Raw genomic sequence first — 23,448 nt, 5'->3', positions numbered from 1 at the left:
TACCTTGGACTGGTACCGGAAGTGGAGGGCTGATTACCTTTCCTTCATGTGTTAACGATCGAGATAACACTGCGTTTATATGATGCAGTGCCCTATGCACCATTGGGGTGCGGATAAGGGTTTGAATTTTTTTCTTAAAACACCGTTTTTACTTTTTTTTATTTTAAATGCAGTTAGTTTGTAGAATTCTATTTAAATTTTTTGTAATGTATCGAAAATTTAAAAAAATATATTGGATGGAATTCTACTTCTATTTTAATATAAACAATAATATATGAAATGACGCGTTTCGTCTTACTAAAACATTTTCAAACTCTAATGATTCATAATGTCTTGATAAGACGAAACGCATCACATAATAAATCATTGTATATATTAAAATGAAAGTAGAATTTGAACCAATAATTTTATTTTATTATGGATGTATTACCAATAACACATTTTTTGCATTAAAAAATAAGTTTTTCTTTGAAATAATTAAACAGTTTTGAAAATAATAAAGTTATTGAAATCAATGTACAGAAAACAAATTTATGGTCCTGCAGGGAAACGGTGTGATGGTTAGTTAGTATGCATCAAGGTGGAAATTGATCATATATCTCTTATTTTAAACCGTGTATCATCTTGATAATACACGACAATTGCATCATCTCCATAAACCATCCTATGATACTACACTGACGATACAATACAAAAATAAATACTGTTTACTCTATAGTACATGCATAACTTACTCTTTACCTGGTTCTAAAACACGACTCGATCGACCCACTAGTCTGAGACAAGACTCCGCATGTGGGAAGATGAATGAACATTATAAAATAAAAACATTATATTAAATATTTATGGCTAATCAATACTATCAAGAGACTGGCGATAGAGATCGATGACCGTCTGGCCTGTTATCTAGGAGATACATAGCTTGCTGCCCACTCAGATGAATGTGGAGATACTTGTATCTTGGAAGAAGCTGCATAACTCCTCATCATAAGGACAGAGAAAATCTTTTTTGAAATAATCTCTTTATGCAATATGATTAAATACTACTGAGTTGAAAACCCTTAATTCAAACGATTTAGTAGTTTCTTAGTAGGTTTTGCCTCGGTAGGTATGAGGTATTCCCAATTCTATACAATCTGGAGATACTTGCATCTTGGAAAAAGAGGCTACATAACTCCTCATCATAAGTAAAGAGAAAATCTTTATTGATATAATATTCTTAAGTAATATTATTACCAATGAGTTAAAAACCCTTGAAAACAGTTGTTTGTACCTTAGTGACATTGTCGAATCATCCAAATTTGGGCTTTGCAAATACAATTCTTCGTCATACGTATAGAGCGACTCTTATTTGATATGATCTCTTTATGCAATATCATTACCACCGAATTGAAAACCCTCTAACTCAGTTGTTTGCACCTTGGTATCATTGTCAAATTAACTTATTAAGGCTTTGCAAATATAACTGAGACTGACAATTTGTCCCAGCTTGTGGGATTCCAGGAGCAAGCAAAGTGAAGGAGAGGAAATAAGTTCGTCCAAGGAAAGTCTCCCGAAAGTTAAGAAGAAAGATCTACAACTTTAGCATGAGGAGAGCTGCCCTAAAAATCTACCAAGACGATAAGTTAGACTGAGCCAGGAAGAAGATGAGGGTTTGCAAACATACTCGTAACTCTATCATAAGTACAGAGCAATTCGTATTTGATATTACCTCTTATGTAATATCATTAAGTTAAGTTCATCATCAACGAGTTGAAAACCCTCTAACACAGTTGTTTGCACATTTGTGACATTGTCAAATAATCCATGTTTGGGCTTTGAAAATATTACTCTTCATATTTTTATTATTTTTTTTTGACATCTCATCAAAGATGAAGAAGAATATGGAAGTCTGGGCATTTACGGGGCTTACATCTCACAAATAGATGTCTCTAGTGAAGTTCTAGTGATTCATTAACAAGGTTTCTAAATTGGTTCATATACATAGAACTTCCAAGTCAATAATGGGTAGAATTGGTGAATGTTACACGTGTGTAAAGTGATCACTTAAACCAGCCTATGACGGTCGTAAGCCCCGTAAATGCCCAGACTTCCATATTCTTCTTCATCTTTGATGAGATGTCAAAAAATAATATGAAAATAACTCCTGTAATTGGAGATAATCCAGATTTTGTGAACAAGTATTTGGACACACTCAAAATGTTGTATAAAACTCTTCGTTAAATCAAATAGAGATCATCTCCTATTTGATACAACCTTCTTATGCAATATCATTACCATTGAGAGAAAACCCTCTAACTTAGTTGTTTGCACCTTGGTGAAATTGTCAATTACCTAGGTTTAGGGTTTGGAAACTCTTTATCATAAGTATAGAGCAACTCCTTTTTTATATAATCTACTTATGCAATATCATTACGATAAAGTTGAAAACCCTCTTACTCAGTTGTTTACACCTTGGTGACATTATCAAATCATCCAAATTTAGGCTTTCCTACGGTTCAAACACTGTTTGGTATATTACAAGACATGTTTCAGTGGACAGGTACTGAATATTTCTCACTTTGAGCAGTATGGAACATATTTTAGAACAGGCTTTATTTAAAGATGAAATATAATAATCATAATAAAACTGGATTAATAAAATGAAGTAAGTGCCAAAATACGAGTATAATTGAAATAAAACACAATATTTGAATGCGTCTAAACCTTTGTTCACAAATCTGGGTTTGTCCACATGGGAATGATTTATGTTGATATATCAACACAAATTAAATGATAGACGATTGATATATAATTAATGCATACAAACAACTTGAACCGAAAATTGAGAAGTATAGTTTTCAATCGTAAAGATAGGTGAATGTTACACGTGTATAAAGTGATCACTTAAATCAGCCTATGATAGATCGTTAGCCCTATTAAAAAACCCAGACTTCGAATTTTAGTATTTTAAATAGCGTATACTCGTATGTCATTTCAATTCAGTGTCTACCCACTTCTTTTAACGGTTTTTCAAACTGGACCATTTTTAACTCTTTCTGCTGGCTGTAAAATATCGATTCATATTAATAAGACAAGAAATGTTTTAATTCATATATATACGGTTATATTTAAATAATTATATAGTAAAAACGACATGTTATAATCTCGCCCACTCGAATGCAGTATTTTAGACGGAAATTTGAATGGCAAAGAGACGTTTTTTATCGCTTCTTGGTGTATAGTACGCCTACAATTTATAAACCACTTAGAATTGAATATCTCGAGGTATTTGTATAGCATAAGAGCATCGTGGACGCTGCAGTAGGACACGTGGATTAGTGATTAGCGTTTCGTAACTTTCACTCGGCAGAAAACTAGTTATTTTGTATCTGTGTTTTACACCCACGCCAAATTTGAGTAAGTTTACTCATAAACTGACAAAAATAACCATTCTCAAACTTTTAACAATTTTATTCAATGTTTTTTTTTTCATATCGCTTACTCTTTTCAAAAACGTCATGAATAAAAAATCGTCAATTTTCAGTTGTGCATGTTTTCGGAATGCCCAGAAAATGGACTATATCCCAGCAAAAGCGGCATATTTTTAACTTAATATTTACCCGCTACAGGTATCCAAAGTGTCGTTTTTGCATTTTGAAGAAAAGGTATTGTTTTATTGTTTTTTTTTAAATGTACTAAATATTTTTTAAATGGTGAAAAAACCTTCAGGTTTTGCTTAAAAGGATCTGTTGCACAGTAAAAAGTTCAAGAACTGGCTTGATATTTATTTTTAATACATTGTATTATATTTTTAAAACTTAAAAACGTTCTCCTGAAAAATCACGTTTTTTGATTTATGACGTTCTTGCAAGGAGTGAGCGACATGTCAAATATGATTGACGTATGACGCCATTTGCATAAGTTATAACATCTTCCGATAGGGTGATTCAATTTGTGCCACCCTGTACAATCCAATGTATAAAAATCTCCTTGAAAGGAATCTTCAGCTAGCTTAAAATAAGTGCATTTCTTTGGCAACAGCTTACATAAAAAAAGAGTTTCTGAAGCTTTGGTATAGTATCGGCCCACGTCCAAATAATATGACACCCACAGTATAGTCTTTGTAAAGAGGAAATAGGTACCTTTTAATTAGACAATCTCGGCAACACATTGTGTTAAAACTTCACCTAATGGTTTGTACATATTATTGTACTTGAATTGGCTTTAAAGAACGGGCATTTGTAGCACGGTCCGCGGTTCTATTCACTGTTACATTGTGCCGTGACATACCTACTGACGCATTCACGGTGGGTGATCTATTGTAACACTCGATGTTTAACTTTATTAGTGAGCCGGAATTTTATGAATGGAGTTGAAACGAGTTCATTAAACAATTTTGCATATATAATTTATATTTGAAGCACTAACTTTGTGATTTTCCATTTTATAATTAAAAGAGTAGACATAATTAAAATAGTAGACGTAGTAGTATAAAAAAGTAGACTGAATGCAGTTGAAATGCGATCTCTCAGAAGAATGTGCGACAAAACGATGTATGATAGATGTGCGAATAGTGAAATAAGGAAGGAATGAAAAGCTGAGATAAGCATTATCGATAAAATTAAGAAAGGTGTGTTGAGATGGTTTGGACATGTGGAAAGAATGAGTGACAATTTTATGAGGCGAATGTTAGTGGGAAAAGAAGCAGAAGAAGACCGAGAAAAACATGGCACGATCAGGTATGCCAAATACTTGAAAGTGGTCAGGTTAGGAGTCGTTACAATCGGCGGGTATGTATGAGGAGATGCATGAACGTGGAAGAGGCGAAGAATGTTTGCAAGGACAGAGTGGACAGTTAGTTAGTTAGTTAATTAAAATGTAACTTCGTTTTAAAATATGTAATTTTAACTTAATTATAATGTCTACTAAGGTTAGCTTCGAAACCGGTTACCATTATAATTAAGTTTTAATAAAATATTTATAGGGATAAAAAAAACAAAGTAACATTTTAATTACATATTATAAGTTTGCAAATTATCTAAATTTTGTTAGTCAAATGAATATCTAATTTCGGGCGGACAAAAGAACTTTATTTTTGTGAATTTTGTGGATGTGAAAATGTAATTTGAATAAAGTACGCGTTGCAAAATAAAATACAATATTTAGTTGTAGTCATTTTGTCGGTTTTTGCTACATCATTTTTCACTTTTCTCATCTTTTCTACCTCCGTAATGCAGTGGTTAAAGCGTTTAACTGCGTTTATGTTTTAGCAAAAAATAATTATATTTATTATTATTTAATTTCAGGGCAGATAGTGCTTGAATATAAGTATCAATAAAAAAACATCAACTATTATTACTAATGAACAAATAGAAGCAATACTTTTCAAATGAACTGTAAATTGATGAATGAAAGGACGTCTAAAGAAGTAGGATCTGGTAAGGAGTTGAGGAGGAGAGGTAAAAAAGATCCAAGAAAAATCATGCGATGGACAGTTAGGGCCCTAACGAAGGAAAGTAGTGTTTCGGGCGTTTTTTAAAAGTCATCAAAGATGATGCATTTTTCACACGAAGAGGTATTTATTTCATAGTCTTGCCGCTTGGACAGAAAAAAAATGATGTAGAACATATGTATGCTTGAATTACGTAAAACACATTCGATGAAACTTGATATTTCTATAAATTTACTGTATTTTTTTTAAATTATATGACATTATTAGTGTTTTAAAGTCAAAGCTCATACCGTTGAAAATAAATTTGACACTTATTCATGGATGTATTATGAACAAGATGCCCACGCGAAATAAAACCCGATTACCTCCAAACATGTATGACTAGAACTAAATGACTGAGTTTTATAATAGCTTCAAACTACGTTTTTTCCGCATCAGTTTAATTATATTGATTTGAACTATTAAAAGACCAGTGAGTTATAAAATCATGTGACTCACAAAATAACTAGATGTTAAGCTTGGAATATCGACCAGCACTAAATAAGACTTATTAAACGTTTAGTGTAATATTAGATTAAAACCAATATTTTTAGCTTTTCCACTTTATTTTTATTTGACCAGCGACCGGGTTTCGTCGTTACCGACATCATCAGACTGGTCTGATGATGTCGGTAACGACGAAACCCGGTCGCTGGTCAAATAAAAATAAAGTGGAAAAGCTAAAAATATTGGTTTTAATCTAATAATATATTAAAAATGCAATTCCATCACGAAGTGTCAGTGGATAATATAAATCAATTAAATGTTTAGTATTTGGATTGTTTGTTTGGTAGATAGGTTTTATTTCTGGAATGTTTTCCGCAGATAATTTTTGTCACATTTTATAAACTTAAAAAATTAAATAACTTTGTTATAACCCCTTTTTTATTGAAACAATTTGATCTACCGGTTTTGACAACAACCTTGTCATCATCAGCGTTTAGTTTAATTAAAAAAACATTAAAATACTCTCACCAAAAATAAATCAGGTAAATTGGTAGGTTAAATCGATTTAAATAAAAATGTGGTTATAACAAAGTTATTTAATTGTATAAAGATAGGTTTTAGTTAAAATAAAAAATATACATGTGTGTATATAACAATCTTCATTCCTTCCACATTCATGCAACTCCTCATACATACTCGCTGATAACACTGGGCAACAATTTTTGAATTTTGGAAATTTTTATTTTATTTGTATTTATAGTATCGTTTTTTGCATTTAAAAAAAATATTATCCGATATGGCCTTCACTGTGGACACAAGGACTTTACTTTCAGTCGTGAGCAGATAATAAAAGGTCAAAATATTTTTTAAATTTATGATAGATATCTGTTTGTATAATATTTTTTAACATTACTTATGGTTTTTATCTAATAATATAAACATAAGTAAGTATTTACATATCTACCGCTTTTGAAATTTATTATTGAGATCGTGATGAAAAATTAACATTAGTAAAAAATAAAATCAAAGACTATCGTCATGGTTTTATAAGTAATTATTTTTTCAGAATTCGTTAATCATATTATGGACACTAATCGCTCTTCTGACACACACACATAAATTATTATTTTAACTTTTGACCTGACCATTTTCAAGTATTTAAAAATTTATAAAAAAAAATATTTTCAAGTATTAAACAAAAAATGATTTAAAATCCCTAAATTGCACACCAAGTCCTACCAAAATTAATTTTTATATCGAGCATACGATATGTGCAATGTAATGCTTAATGAAATAGACATCAATAATATTTTTTAATACGTTTAAGTGAAATATTGTTCGTGTCTAATTGACTAGTTGGTGAAGAAAATTTCTATTATTATTTGATAAAAACATGTAATGTAAGTTTTTTATATAGTTATACTTTTATGTACATGACAGTTTATTTATATTTTTAGATTACTTAAGTGAAAACCTCAAAATTGAATGTTATTTTATATTTTTATTAAATCATGTTATTTTTGTTAAATATTCTGCTGGTTTTCCAATTTAAAAAAAAATGATCATGCAAAGTTTTCCTCGGTTTTCCTCTGCTCATACAAGTATTTCCAACTAAATTTGTTTTGCCAATTGTTTGTAAAGGTGATCGTCCCTCCGATTTACATACCAGTGTGGGTAATATTAAATAAATATTACCAGTGATCACTTATTATTTATTTGACTCCCCCTAGGAATGGAACCCGGGACCTCCAGTACGGTAGCCGAGAGTACTGACCATTAAACTACGGAGGCGAACAGAATATAAGAATATACTTGTGTACAAATACTAATTACCTACACTTCAGTAGTAAAATCCACCGTGTATTCAAATAGAAAAAAATCGACCTGGGGCCTTAATAAGTGTTATAATAAACGCATGCAATATTTGTAAGATAGGACGTGTTATTATATGTTGGAGTAGCTGTTAGGTTGGTAGGCACGTTTCGTTTCATTCATGTTTCCTCTTGAGTCATTTGGTCCGGAGAAAGGGACCAGTGATCATTTCGAAACTTCACTCCTACGCTCGACACTTTGCATACAGTTAGTGCATCGGGTGCAGTGCCGCATGGGTGGAAGATAAAAAAGGCTAAATAATATTTTAATAAATAAATATCGAGACCAAATTCAAGTGTTTTATTTTATTTGTCCGCCTTCGTGTTGTAATGGTTGGCGTGTTTAGCTACCATGCTGGAGGTTCCGGGTTCGATTCTCAAGGGGTGAAAACAAATATTGGTGATTTTACACTGTAATACTTATTTAATATTACCCTAGACTGGTACCTGAAACGGAGGGCTGATCACCTTTCCTTCATGTGTTAACGATCAAGGTAACACTGCGTTTATATGATGCAGGGCCCTATGCACCATTGGGTGCGGATAAGGGTTTTTAATTAACTAATTTAAATATCAAGAGTAGGCAGCGAGAATAGAATGCCACACCACTCTGTCTTTGCAAACAGTATTTGTCTCTTACTCATTAATCTCCTCATACACTTCAAGCATTTGGAATACCTGATCATGCCGAATTTTCTTCCATTTTTTTCAGCTCCTTTTTTCAACTGTATTCGCCGTATCGCCTATGTCTTCTTCTTCTTCTTCTTGGTGTAAGCCTTGTGACCTGTTTTTAAGAGGGATTTGCCTCGATAGCTGGGAATCAAATTAACAAATGTGGAATTTTGTGATTGGAAAAGTACCAGTAGTCACTTATTTTTTAATACTCATTTGTTTGAATGACTTGCTGTAACAGTTCTAGATTCGCAAACAAAATAAAAAAGTTAATATACTATAATTCTTAATCTGGGACTGTAAGGCATAAAGGGAGACTCACACCGTCGCGCTAATGATTGGTTTCGGTAGGTACTGGCGCAATATATTATCGTGATAATAATTGTGGGTTACATAGCGCGTGTGGGACGCGTGGGCATCTCACGTACCCACGCCGAGAGGCGCGAATCCCACCCAAAACACGTTTATTTGAAGAAGACCTATCACTTACGGGCGACGATTTCTGGCTGTACTTTTGTCGTAAGTGCTTCTTGTGTCAATATAATATTATTATCTTGAAAGTACTACGTCGTATATGTTACATGCATACATATATGCGTTAAAAAATAAACAACAAAAATGAATTAATTGGGCATTTCGTAATATTAAATTCGTCCTGTATTTGTTTTTACTAATAACACACAAGTACATATACACTCACATACCCCCCCCTCCCCATACACACAGATTGATGTTACACCCTATTCTCTCTGCATACCCCTGCAGGAAGGGGCATGATGGTTAGTTGGTTAGTTGAAGAATAATTAACACATATTTATTTAAACTCTGATATGGCAAATGTATCAAAATAAAATAAACATCACTTACAAATGGAAAGCGTCTCTACTTATTAAAAGCTTACTTATCCCAACGTAGATGGCTATTGTAAAGTGGCACAAAATGTGTTTTATCGATTAATCTAAAAGTTTAAAAAATTCGAGTAGTGTGGTTATCAATCATGGGTAGAATTGGTGAATGTTACTCGTGTGTAAAGTAGTCACTTAACAAAACCTATGACGTTCGTAAGCCCTGTAAATGCCCAGACTTCTATATTGTTTTTCATCTTTATTGAGATGTCAAAATACAAGACAGTATTTAATTTTATATTGTACGTTCAATAAAACAAATCATTTTCTTCATTTAGACGTTAATGGCGGGCGAGCTCTATTACCGTCACGTCGATATTAGGCGTCTTACCTTACGTACGGAAAAATATATTTTAAAAAAATGCACAAATAAATAGCGCCATCTCTCGAACGCCATGAAAAGCAGTTCCGTTTATTTTATATCTATTTTTATTTCTATTTCAACCGATTCCTAGCCGGAGCGCTACAAAATTTAATTCTAGATCATTAAATGCTGCTATGCCTTCGTCGGATCGGTGGAATAATGGTAAAAACCTGACTAATGCACGACTGTCATAAGCGTTATCGATATATTTACTGTAACTGCAGACAGTTGGTAGAATTCCATATTGAAAACCAAAATTTAACACGATTATTGGATTAAATTCTACTTTTATTTACAGACTTATATATGATAATATGTGACGCGTTTCATCTTATTAAGACATTATCAAACACTGACTAAAAATATTTACAGAATGTCCTTATATACTAACAATAATTGCTATTATAAGGTCTAGGGGTACATATAATAGTGGGTTTTTGTGGTTAATGCGGATTTCTATGAATGTTAAGATAAGCAATGTAATTCATGTATTAATTTCAAATCAAACACAGATTTTTTGATTCTACTAAGTTGTATTTTATTAACAAAAGCACATAATGCCTTGTTAGGGCATTATCAAATGAATGTCGTCAAACATTCGTTTGATAATGCCCTTACAAGACGAAACAATTGTCACAATATAATTTTTTAAAATTAATTTAATCTTTTTTACATGACTTATACTCGCTTTTCTACATTCAGTTAATCATATTGATGTTAATGCTTGCGAAGCAATGAAATTTAAAAAAAAAACATGAAAAAATAATGCAATCGAGAATATTGAAAATGCTGAGTTAAAGGTTTTGTCAACCGTAATTAACAATTTTTATTATTGCGTGTATCGCTATTACGTAGAGAGTTGGCACTGCCATTGCGAAAAAATCTATTAAAAAAACATGTTTTTACCTGTCACAGTAATATTAAAATATGCGCGTATTGGAATGCAACATTTTGTAAATATTATGTAAACGATAAGTACAAAAATATTTGGATTTCAATAAAACTAAAACGGAAAGTAATAATTTCTTAAATAAAGTGTAAAAGGGGTAACGATACCGTAGGAAAATGCAATTCCCATCTTTTCTCCGCCATTCCATAATCAAATGCAACCGATTTCCCCACTGTCTCCTCTTCTTCTTCGTTTCTTCGGGTCTCACTAAACGGCTGGCGTTTTCTTCTAGCGACTCGTGGCGTCTCTCATTTTCTACAGAATATATCTCGCATCTCCGGAAAGAAAAACGACTCGAAAGTAGTATACAATGCGCCAGCGCCCGCCTTCAGGAATTATTGTATGGGCACCGTAATGAGTTGCAGCATTTATGCAGAATGTATCAAAGGGAACGGTAAATATTTATAAGAGGGTGGTTCAATTCATTTAGAGAAATGAAATATTAATTATTTCATGTAAACATTCCACCTCCTAGCGCAGTTGTCAGCGCGTTTGGTTACCGTGCTGGAGGTCCCCGGTTCGATTCCCAGGGGGGTCAAAATAAATTTGATAAATTTTCACTCTCTGACTGGTCACCAGTCTGATGATGTCGGTAACGACGAAACCCGGTCGCTGGTCAAATAAAAAAGTGGAAAAGCTAAAAATATTGGTTTTAATCTAATAATAAATTAAAAATGCAATGCCATCACGAAGTGTCAGTGGATAATATAAATCTATTAATATCATTTCTATCAATATCAGAAAATATTGTTTAATTTCACAATCATGGAAACACTGGCGTGCGAATGATTCGAATATATTCTTACATAGAGATTGATATAAAATAATCTTATTAAATAATTGATTTGTAACATAAATATCATTTCGATCAATACAAGGAAATATTGTTTAATTTCACAATCACGGAAACACTGACATGCGAATGATTCGAATATAGTCTTACATTAAGATTGACTTTAAAAAAAACATATTAAATCATGTATTTGTACCATTAATCTAATTTCGATTAATATTGTGAAATATTGTTTGATTTTACAAACATGGACCCACTGACGTACTAATGAGTCGATCGAAAACCGTATATTTTATTCTTTGCTAAGTATTGCCGTCTAAAAAATTCTGATTATAAAAAAAACATGCTTTAAAATATCCTAATTAAGAAAAAAAATATGCAGCAGTTAGTAGTTTCGCTATGTTGACGTTTACAAATAGTTCCACATTTGTATGGAACAGGGAGTCGGCGCTGGTGGAGATATTTACATAGATGCTTTCTTATCCTGATTCTTGGCAATGCTTAACATTCTGCCGGATTAACGGTCCTTTTCGCGGACGCCATTTAAGGACTTAAGGAATTCTTAAACTGTGTGACGCGACATAACTTAACGGGACTTAACTGAGGAATCGAGTGTTCCAATAAACTAACTATGCTCAGATTCATTATTCTGAAAAAACAAGTTCAGCTTTTGATTGTTTCATTTTTCAAAGAAAAAGATCCAATTTATGTATTAATTTTAAATCAAACACAGATTTTTTGAGTCTACTAAGTTGTATTTTATTAACAAAAAACACATAAAAAATTATATTGTGACAATTGTTTCGCCTTGTTAGGGCATTATCATTCGTTTGATAATGCCCTAACAAGGCGAAACAATTGTCACAATATAATTTTTTATGTGTTTTTTGTTAATAAAATACAACTTAGTAGACTCAAAAAATCTGTGTTTGATTTAAAATTAATACATAAATTAAAATGGAGTTCTACAAATTAATACCAAGTCAATAAATAAAAACATCCAACATTATTTTTTAAGTAACACATGATAGTTCAAACGATTTTTTGCGATATATGTTGCTACACATTTCTACAATCGATTCCTTTTGATATCGAGTATTTCTATATGGAAAAGACTACATTATCCCAGATTCAATTGCAACCAATTGCGAAATGCCATGAAAATATTAAATTTATCTTGGTGTTGTGATGTATATTTTTAAAATTCTTTATACTCTTCCCCATTTATTTTCCCCTCACATGCAGACAACTTTATAAAATACGGACTCAGGAGGTTATTTGATTAAAATAAAGGTTCTATTTCAAACCGTTATCCCAATCCATTGGTGCATAGGGCACTGCATCGTATCGACGCTGTGCCAACTTAATTCAGGTTCGGGGTAAAAAAAGTTTTTTACTTAAATTTTAGTGGTAAATACCCTTATTTCTTCATATTTATTATGACACGTATTTCGATGCATACGGGGTTTAAAAATGATGCGGAATGCATCGAAACAAGTGTCAATAGATTTGAAGAAATATTAATGTTTACCAAATAAAATTTAAAAATAAGAATGGAAATATGTTACTACAAAGTGATTGTTGAATCAATTAAGCATTATTTAAAAATTTTATAATAACTATTCTTTTGTTCAAATCTCTAATTTTAATATAAAACATGAAATAGTCATAGTGAGTTTTACATTTTCTGATAATGATATGATATGAGTTTATATAATAATAGTATTTTCAATAGAATAAAGATGATGTAATTGAAAGAGTTCAGGATGAAGGGCATTATTATCATAACGGAAAGGAAGTGGAAGAGAATAAGAGGGTAGGAAAATGAAACTTGAAGCAATGGTCAAGCACAATTACGGGTAAATTAGGCACCGCTAATATGTCCATGTTCCTGAATTAAAATGCTTAAAAATGTGCATGCTTTTTAAGGCAACGTTGGGGAAACCGCCATGAGAATTGTGTTTTTTTGTTCCATTTCGTGGACCAACTTAAATATTGAACGTTTTCTTGTAGCGAGCTGTACAAACTGCCCTAACAAGCAAATATTTAATACATTTAGTAAGAGAGCAAACTTACTCGATACTCGGAGGCCGATAAATGAATTAATTATTAGGAGCAGTCGGAACCTTGGGAAACATCGTGCCTAACGGAACATTATAGATCAAAACGAAAAAATCTATGTTAGTACTTCGCAAATTCCTCAACTGATGGCGCCACAATATACTTATTTTCTATTGAAAATTCTACCCGCGTGTGGAAGGTGCCCAAGACCATCGCATACATTCAGGTTTAAAAAAATAATGCATTTGACCTCCCAGGGAATCGAACCGGAGACCTCCTAGGTCATTCAAGAATTCATCATATAAAATGGCAAAACTAAACGGCTACTAGACATTTCATCGACGGGTTTTTGGCCGAATGGACTTTTGGTCGAATCGACTACTAGCCGACGGGCATTTGGCTGATTGATAATTGAGTAGCGAACATTTGAACTAAGGGCATCTGGGTGTTAAATATTTGGAGGACGGATATTTGGCCGATGATATTTGAGTGACGGATATTTGGCAAATGGACATTTGGGCGACGGACATTTGACAATTAATTTTTAATACTCTTTTATTTTATATTACTTACACACACACACTCACACAGATATATACACACACACAGATATATATACACACACACCTATACTTTTATTCCCTTGTGCATGTGTATACATACACATATCGTAGTCATACAGGAGAAAGTGACCAAGTGCATTTCTTAGAAAAACCTGAACATTGACTATTTGACATCTTACTAGCTAAATATTGCCCTCAAAAAAATTCCAAAGGATTTTAAACTTAGAAGCATTATATATTAACTTGTTAAAAATGACTTACTGCATTGATGTTCATTTTCTTGCTAAGCAAAAGTGACCTCCTGAATATTTTACGTTTTGTTAGTTGGTCACTTTCTCCTTACGACTACGATGTTATTAATTGTGTTTTAAGTTTTAAAAATATATATTATTATTAATAGATTTATATTATCCACCTCTCTGCCTCCGTAGTGTAATGGTCAGCACTCTCGGCTACCGTTCTGTAGGTCCCGGGTTCGATTCCCAGGGGGGTTCAAATAAATATAAGTGATTTTCCACTGTAATATCTATTCAATATTACCCTGGACTGGTACCTGAAGCGGAGGGCTGATCACCTTTCCTTCATGTGTAAAAACGATCAAGATAACACTGCGTTGACGCAGTGCCCTATGCACCATTTTGGGTGCGGATAAGGGTTTTGTTTGTTATATTATCCACTGACACTTCGTGACGGAATTGCATTTTTAATTTATTATTAGAGTTAATTTAATTTATTATTACCAGTCTGATGATGTCGGTAACGACGAAACCCGGTCGCTGGTCAAATAAAAAAGTGGAAAAGCTAAAAATATTGGTTTTAATCTAATAATAAATTATATTATTATTGTTATATGGACAAGAGAATTGAGCGAATGAGTAAAAATGAAAGGATGCCTTTGTTCCGTTGTTTTTGCATCAGCGCCGGATCGTCGGGAAAATGTTGCCGATCCATATTAAACCTATTTAAAAAAGGTTGAGTTTGTTCTAGGATATTGAAGTGAGGTTCCCTAAGTGAGTTAAGATTCTATTAAGTTTTGGTTTCGTTTACATCCCGGGATATTCGCTCAAGCTAACACGAAAACTTCATGCTGAGGGTTACCCGCTCGACTACAAACCAATCTCCTCAGAAATTAATTGATAAAACCTAATTCATTAAAAAATAAATTTAATATATTGTAAAATTAAAATGTTTTAAAACCACTTTTTAACTACAGTGATATTAAGAAAAAGTTACATTTTAATTATAAAATACCCTTTTTTTAATCTCTGAATGTTTTTTAATAGTTATTATAACATAAATGTAAAATACTTAATTGGCTTTATTTTTAGTAAAGTAATTATTTTTTGTTAATGTAATGTAAAGTTTATTATTGTTAATGTAACTATTGTTTACTATTTACTTTTTTATATGTAAAGCCGTACAATTCCCGAACTAATAAAATAAATAGATAAATAAAATAAAAAATGGAAAATCACAAAGTTGATGCTTCAAGAATATATTATATACTAAAATATTGTTTCATAACCATTTTCATTTTGGTGTGTTTCTCCAACTGCTTACAATAAGCACCTTTTTATCTTCAGGGATGGACGTGTACAAAACTCAAAAAGGTGAGAGAAAAGTACAAAACATAAAAGTGGTTAAAAACTTATTGATACCTTCTCAACCCAACGATAGATAGTGCCGAAAACTCATATTGTAAAAGGTGTCAATCAAAGAATATATACAAGTTCCAAATTGTGTGTGATTTATCAAACATGAGAAGAATTGTGAATGTTACACGCGTATAAAGTGATCACTTATACCCAGAATTCCAAATTCTTCTATGTTCAACGTCAATATAACTAACCTCTAAGTTGATAAACCCGGATTTGTGAATTAAGATTTTTAATTTTTTAACCCTTATCTGCACCCGATGGTGCATAAGGCATTGCATAATGTAAACGCAGCGTTATCTTAATCGTTAAAACATAAAACAAAGGTGATCAGCCCTCCGCTTCAGGTACAAGTCCAGGGTAATATTGAATAAAAATTAGAGTGAGAGAATCACAAACATTTATTTGGCCCCACCCTGGGAATCGAACCTGAGACCTCCAGTACAGTAGCCCAGCGTGCTATTACACTACAGAGGCGAACGAACTAAGATTTAGACACACAATATTTTTAATAGCCTGTGACAGGTTGAAAGTCCTGCAAATACCATTAATTCTATATCCTTTGTTATCTGTGTTGACTTGTTTTAAAGAGTGTATCGTTTAAAATGGCACATCAAATCTTTTGTTTTCCAATGTCAACATAATTAATATGTAGCAATTTACTTCCATAGAAACGTCATATACCTGTTAAATAAATAAAGAAACGAATTAAAGGTTTTTATTCCCTTGTTGACATTAAATTTATGGTTTAAACTGAGGTGGAAACCGGTCCTGTGGTAAAGGACGTGTTTTCGATCGATGGGTAACAGGTTCGATACCTGTTTCGGGATTTAATGAGACATGACAGTATATTCGCTTCGTAAACTCGAGTGGAACAATTATTTTACGTTTTTTAGCCCCAAATCAATTACTGATGTCGACAGATACTTTTTATTTTTAAGCACTCCGATATCGCTGAGAAAGTGGTTGCATAACATATGAAAATATGTTATAAAGTAAAATAACAGTGTGTTCAAATGATTGTTCACAAATCTAGGTATTATTTATTGATTTGGCGTTTAATTTGTAGAACTCCATTTTAATTTATGAATTCATTTTAAATCAAACACAGATTTTTTAACTTTATTTTATACTTCCTTGAGTCTATTATGTATAAGTATAAATACTTTTTTGATTTAAAATTAATACATAAATCTAGGTATTCTCCACTGAGGAGTTAATTTTTTTATATTTTTTTTATATCTTAACATAGATGCAGAGAATACGAAAGTCTAGGTATTGACAAGGTTTATGGCCTGACATAGGATCTTAAGTCTTATATGCTGTGTAAATATCCAGACTTCCATATTCTTCATCTTTGATGAGATGTCAAAAAATTATAGAAGTTTTTATTCTAAAATTGTGCTATTTCTCCACATATTTGATTTGTACTTCTTACCTCAATCTTTGTTTGTACGTATTTCCTTTCAATTTATTTATCATTCCTTTACTCATTTTAGGACCTTTTAAGGCTACCCTAAAATGTTAGTTACTTAGTAAATATATTTGTATATATTATTTTTTGACATCTCATCAAAGATGAAGAAGAATATGGAAGTCTGGGGATTTACGGGGCGGACGTGTAACATTCACCAATTCTACCCATTATTGACAACCACACTACTCAAATTCTTGGATGTTCTATATATATGAACCAATTTAGAAACCTTGTTCTTGAATCACTAGAACTTCACTATAGAGATATAAAGAAGCTCTTTACTAAGCAGAAACTCTTATATTAGTATATGAGTTCCAAATCCTTGATTTCAATCACACACATGAGACACGCCAGAAAATAGCATTTTCATTTTTATTACTTAAGCTTATAATTTGATCAGACAATCTATTTACAACATTTTGAGTGTGTCCAAATACTTGTTCACAACATCTGGATTATCGTAAATGCCCAGACTTCCATATTCTTCTTCATCTTTTATGAGATGTCAAAAAATAATATGAAAATAACTCCTGTTATTGGAGATAATCCAGATTTTGTGAACATGTATTAGGACACACTCAAAATTTTGTATATATGTATATATTCATATACAAAAACCGCTTGAACGTCAAAATATTTCACTAAATGTCATTTTCAAATGTCCAGCACACCTTCGTAACATATTTTTAAATGCATGAATTATCGTTGAATGTGAAATTGATAGGCTTAAATTTTAAATCTTTTGCCAGATAAATTTATTATTATCATTTCAGCACTCAGCCGTTTGAATATACCAAAACCAATTAAACCCGTGTTAAATGCATCCAGCCTGACAAACGAAATAAAATATTTTCCAATAATTCCCCGCGTTTTTACGGAAAATTGGATATATTTCCGATGCATTTTCCTTGCTTTACACCCTCAACAGTTCAATCAAATATTATTTATGACGAACCAAATAATTGTTTAATTAAATTGCAATATAAATATAAAAGCAGGGTTTATGAATTGTTTCGATGTGTGTGACTGTTAAAGAGCAAGACTGATTTAATTTTTTCAATCTGCTTTCAGTAGTTCCGGGTTATCAAAATAAATAAAGTTTTTAACCGTTCTTTCCTCACTCGTTTGTTCCACATGCTCAAACCATCTCAACACACCTTCTTAATTTTATCGATAATGCTTGCATCTCAGCTTTTCTTTACTTAAAAACAAATTTATGAGTCAAATGTAGTTCGAACCCGTAGAAGACCGAGAAAAACTTGCCACGATTAGATATGTCAATTACTTGAAAGTGGTCAGGTTAGGAGTCGAAATAATCGGCGGGTAAGTATGAGGATATGCATGAACTTGGAAGAGGAGAATAATGTTTGCAAAGACAGAGTGGTGTGGAGTTCTATTCCCTCTGCCTACTCCTGCGGTGAAGCGGAGTGATGCTTAGTTAGTTAGTTTGTTTTTATTAAAATTAATAATTGTGATTTTCACTCATGTTTATCTAATATTAACCTGAGCTGGTACAAGAAGCGCAGGACAAATCACTTGCCTTCATGCAATTAATGAGCAAGTTAATACTGCTTCGAAGCGATGCAGTGCTCTACGCACCATTGGGTGTAAATGAGGGGGTGAGAAAAACTTACTTACTGCAAACATTAAGATTTGATTCACAGTAGAATGTGTCCTAATACTTGTTCATAAATCTGGATTATCTCAAATTAAAGGAGTTATTTTTCGTATTATTTTTTGACATCTCAACATAGATGAAGAAGAATATGGAAATCTGGACATTTTAGGGTAGAATAGGTGAATGATACATGTGTATAAAGTTATCACTTTATACGCATGTAACATTCACATTTCAACCAGCCTTTTCAAGTTTTTCAACCAAGTTTTCTCCGCTTTTCCTCTGCTCCTATTTCCAACGCCATTCAATTCATTATTATTTTTTTACCATATTTTGTTGACTCGTCCGTTCAATATGCCCAAAGCATCTGAACACATCGTTCGTTTTGAATTTTTAATTTATTGCATATAATTATATGTCGTGTTATTTTGTAGGCAGATCGGTGATGATAAATTATTCGCAGCCATCAGTTGGTTTCCTGGAATGAAGCTTGTGTGGGGATGTGGAGGGTGTCGTACATTGTACACTGTCCACAACCGACCGCAGGAATATGCAGCTATAAGCATTAATTCCAAAACACGCTACAATGTCATATTAACGTAATATACACTCACACACACACATATATATATATATATATATATATATATATATATATATATATATATATATATATATATATATATATATATATATATATATATATATATATATATATATATATATATATATATATATATATATATATATTGACGCAGTGTTATCTTGTACGTTTCTTACATGAAGGCAAGCTGATAACTGCTGCGCTTCAGGGACCAGTCCATGGTAATATTTAATAATTATTTCAATGTGAAATCACTAAAATTTATTTTCACCTCCTTTGGGAATCGAACCCGGTACCTCCGGAAGCTAAATACGCTAACCATTACATAGCGGAGGCGGAGAAATATAAAATTAATAAACAATGATATTCATCAACCATCAAGACTCCTAGAATTTCTTTTATGTTGTGTCCAAATACTTGTTCCCAAGTCTAACAAAAAACTTGCCAAATTATAAGCTGCATAAAATAGAATCATATTTTTAGGCGTCTCCCAGTGAGTAAAAATATTCGGTTGGAATCTAGCATTTGCTTTCTTCTACAACCCACAGATGGCTCTCGTGAACTTATGATAACTTTATGAAACATGAAGCGTCATGAGTTTTATGATGTACGTACGAGAGCCAAAAAAATAGTACTGTAGTTTTCAACCATGGCTGGAAAGGTGAATGTTACACGCCGATGACGGTCGTAAGCCCTGTAAATGCCCCGATTTCCATTTTTTTCTTCATCTTTGTTGAAATGTCAAAAAATATTACTGAGAGATTGTGTCTCCTACTGATTTATGAAATTAAGTAAAATTACTTCTAGAGAATTGCACTGCAGATATGTACATACATATACTTGTTTACAAAATATATAAATGCATAAATATGTAGATGTGTTGTGATGTCAACAGAGGGAGAAATCGACGAACCGACTAGTAATTTAAATTCAATCAAAATCCAAATGATATTTCCTGTATAAATTGAAAATTATTACATACATAATATATTACATACGATACATGAAGCGTTTGTACGAATTGTTTTAATTAAATCTGGTACGGCGATGACGACCCAAAATGGGAACATCTCTATTCATTGATATAAATAATTATTCTGTCATCGCTTGATAGTAAAACAAATTTATGAGGCGAATGTACTTGGGAATAGGAACAGAGGAAGACTTAGGAATACTTAGCACGATCGAGTATTTCAAATACTTAAAAGACGCCAGATCAGGAATGGGAATAATCCGTGGGTATGTATAAAGGCTGCTTCCATAGTGTAATGGTCAGCACGCACGGCTACCGTTTTGGAGGTCCCGAGTTCGATTCCCAGAAGGGGGGGGGTCAAATAAATATGAGTATTTTTTCACTATAATATTTAATCAATATTACCCTGGACTGGTACCTGAAGCGGAGGGCTTATCACCTTTCCTTCATGTGTTAACAATCAAGATAACACTGCGTTTATATGATGCAGAACCTTATGCACTATTGGTGTTCGAATAAGGGTTAGAAGAAGACGAAGAAAGCATTGTACAAGTGTTTTATTTTATAATAACATAAATAGTGCATGGTTTTGAAAGTCGTCATGAAATTAATTTACAACATTTTGAGTGTGACCAAGTAAACCAGCCTATGACGGTCTTAAGCCCCGTAAATGCCCAGACTTCCATATTCTTTAGCATCTGTGAAAAGATGAAGAAGATTTAAAAAATTAAAAAAAAAAACACTTTTCGACTCACTAAATACATCATAAATGAAATAATATCACACACACATAAGGGCAAAACCCTTTAACGACCAAATAAGATTTTATTTACCCCATATCCAAGTATTCGATCCAAGCCTTTCCGCCTGGGGCCATTGTTTCAGTGAATCATGCAGGAATTTGTCGTATTGTGTGTACCTATATAGTATAAAGTATACTTGCAGTGAGCACTGACAGTTGTGCGGAGACGAGCAAAAAGCTGAATATTTCAACTGGGACGAAACGCACAAGGCAAAATTGTCACTTATTTTAGAGCTGGAAACCGGTCCGATTCCCTGTAAAACGTGATTTTTATTGGATATCATTATAATAGCAAAAAGAGCTTTGACATTTGAGGGGTGGATTGAAAAAATAAACATAATAATTGCGAGTAAAGGTATTATGTAAACAATATTAAATATGTGTTTTTAATTCTCAATATTATTCATATTTAAAGCATTTACTTTGTGGTTAGTCATTTTTAATTTTTTTTTACAAAAATGTTAATGATATTAGTACATAACCACTCACCGAGATTTTTATGTCTACCGGTTTCGAGACGTACCCGTCTCTTCATATTCATGCAGTGCATGTTTTAACCTCGGCTCGTAACGCATGTCTGTGCTGAAATCTTTAGTGCATGTTGGTCTTCGGGTCGACCAAAAATTGCATGTTTTAGACATTTTGTGTACTTTTAAGTGTGTAAATGGTGCTATGATGGTGAAGGGTGGTATTGTTTGCATGCTGTGGTAGTGATTGTCCTGACGAAGAGATGGGTACGTCTCGAAACCGGTAGACATAAAAATCTCGGTGAGTGGTTATAAACTAATATTATTAACATATTTGTAAAAAAAGAACCGTATTATGTAAAAGAAGACCGTATTATGTCTTAATCTCTTCATTAATACCTGACTAGGTCATTCAATGGTTGAAAAAATACTATCCTGTACCTTTAGTGGCAGCTTTTAATGGAATTGTTTAGTACGTCTGATCCTAGTTATGGTTGAATAAAAATTACAAGTGTATTTTTAGCTGTTGTTCTCCACAAAAAAGATTTCCAACCCGTTTGGTTGGAAGTAATGGTGCTCGGAGGACGGCGAAGTGGAGTGAGAAGTCGGTATGTCGGATGGAATTGAGACACGTAGGCAATACATTATTTGCGGGTCATTGTACATATTGTGAGATGAGTCAAGAGCAACTCGAATCGGGAGTAAAAAAGGCAGACTCTGGAAAAAATGAATTATTTATTTCAACCCTCCAGTGACCGAGACGTCATTTCATCTTCTCTATATATTCTTGTTCTTGTTTTTCGGACCCGAAATACAGGGGCATTCATTATTTTGGATGCAATGTTACATGCGTTTTTTTTATTTTGTTAATTATACACTTGTATTGTACCACAGTTTCGGAAACAAACAAACCTTTTTATCTACAGGTGAAAAGTAAAACTATAGATGAAAACGTCTGTTTGTTTTCAAAACTAGTCGTGTGCAATGAAATAAAACTTATTAACTGGTATAATACTCGTACTCGTCATTCCACAAAGTTAATGTCGAATCAATAAATAATATTACATGTATCATTTATTTTAGGAAAAACAAGAGTTGCAACCATTTTTGTTGTTGTAAATTTTTTATAGTTTTAATTTTTTTCTTCGTGTAAATTATTAAATATTATAATATAAGTGTCAACTTGAACACGATTAAATTTTTTGATACCAAATACACTTAGAACAGTAAAAGCATTCATTATCATTGAAAGATCGAATTCTAGATAGAATATAGAAATCTCTTTTTAAAAAAAAGCAACAACTATTAATTTAAAGTTTGAGTTTGAATATTTGAGTGTGTCCAAATACTTGTTCACAAATCTGGATTATCTCCAATTATAGGAGTTATTCTTCATATTGTTTTTTGACATCTCAACAAAGATATATTGTTTTATATAAAATTATATAGTTATTAGAATTATATAGTTATTATAAAATTATATAATTTTAAAGTTATAGTGAACGGGTTTCGTCGTTAATGACATCAGTCTTGTTACCGACATATGTCACCAGTCTGATGATATGGTAACAAGTCAAATAAAATATCTGTAAAAAAGTATGAACTTGTTATTTTTTTTTAGAAAATGCAATTGCAATTTTTATTTAAATTTTTTTTTACTTTAACCTTTTTATACCCATAAGTCAACTGTAATTACGTCCGTTTGAGGGTTGGCCCGCCATTCTCCTTGGAAGGTTTTCACGTTGTCCGGCATG

At 32.4% G+C, this 23,448-nt stretch overlaps 1 protein-coding gene across 2 annotated transcripts in view; it reads left to right on the top strand.

Annotated features, from left to right (window-relative positions):
* Nucleotides 1-23,448, top strand: part of Lrt (Leucine-rich tendon-specific protein) — a 137,918-nt gene that overhangs the window by 14,990 nt on the left and 99,480 nt on the right. The window lies entirely within an intron of this gene.

This window comes from Brachycentrus maculatus, unplaced genomic scaffold, assembly GCF_059751285.1.
Source record: "Brachycentrus maculatus isolate JH-2025_06_01 unplaced genomic scaffold, ASM5975128v1 h1tg000222l, whole genome shotgun sequence".
Classification (NCBI taxonomy): Eukaryota; Metazoa; Arthropoda; class Insecta; order Trichoptera; family Brachycentridae; genus Brachycentrus; species Brachycentrus maculatus.
This window is presented reverse-complemented; position numbering and strand designations above follow the sequence as displayed.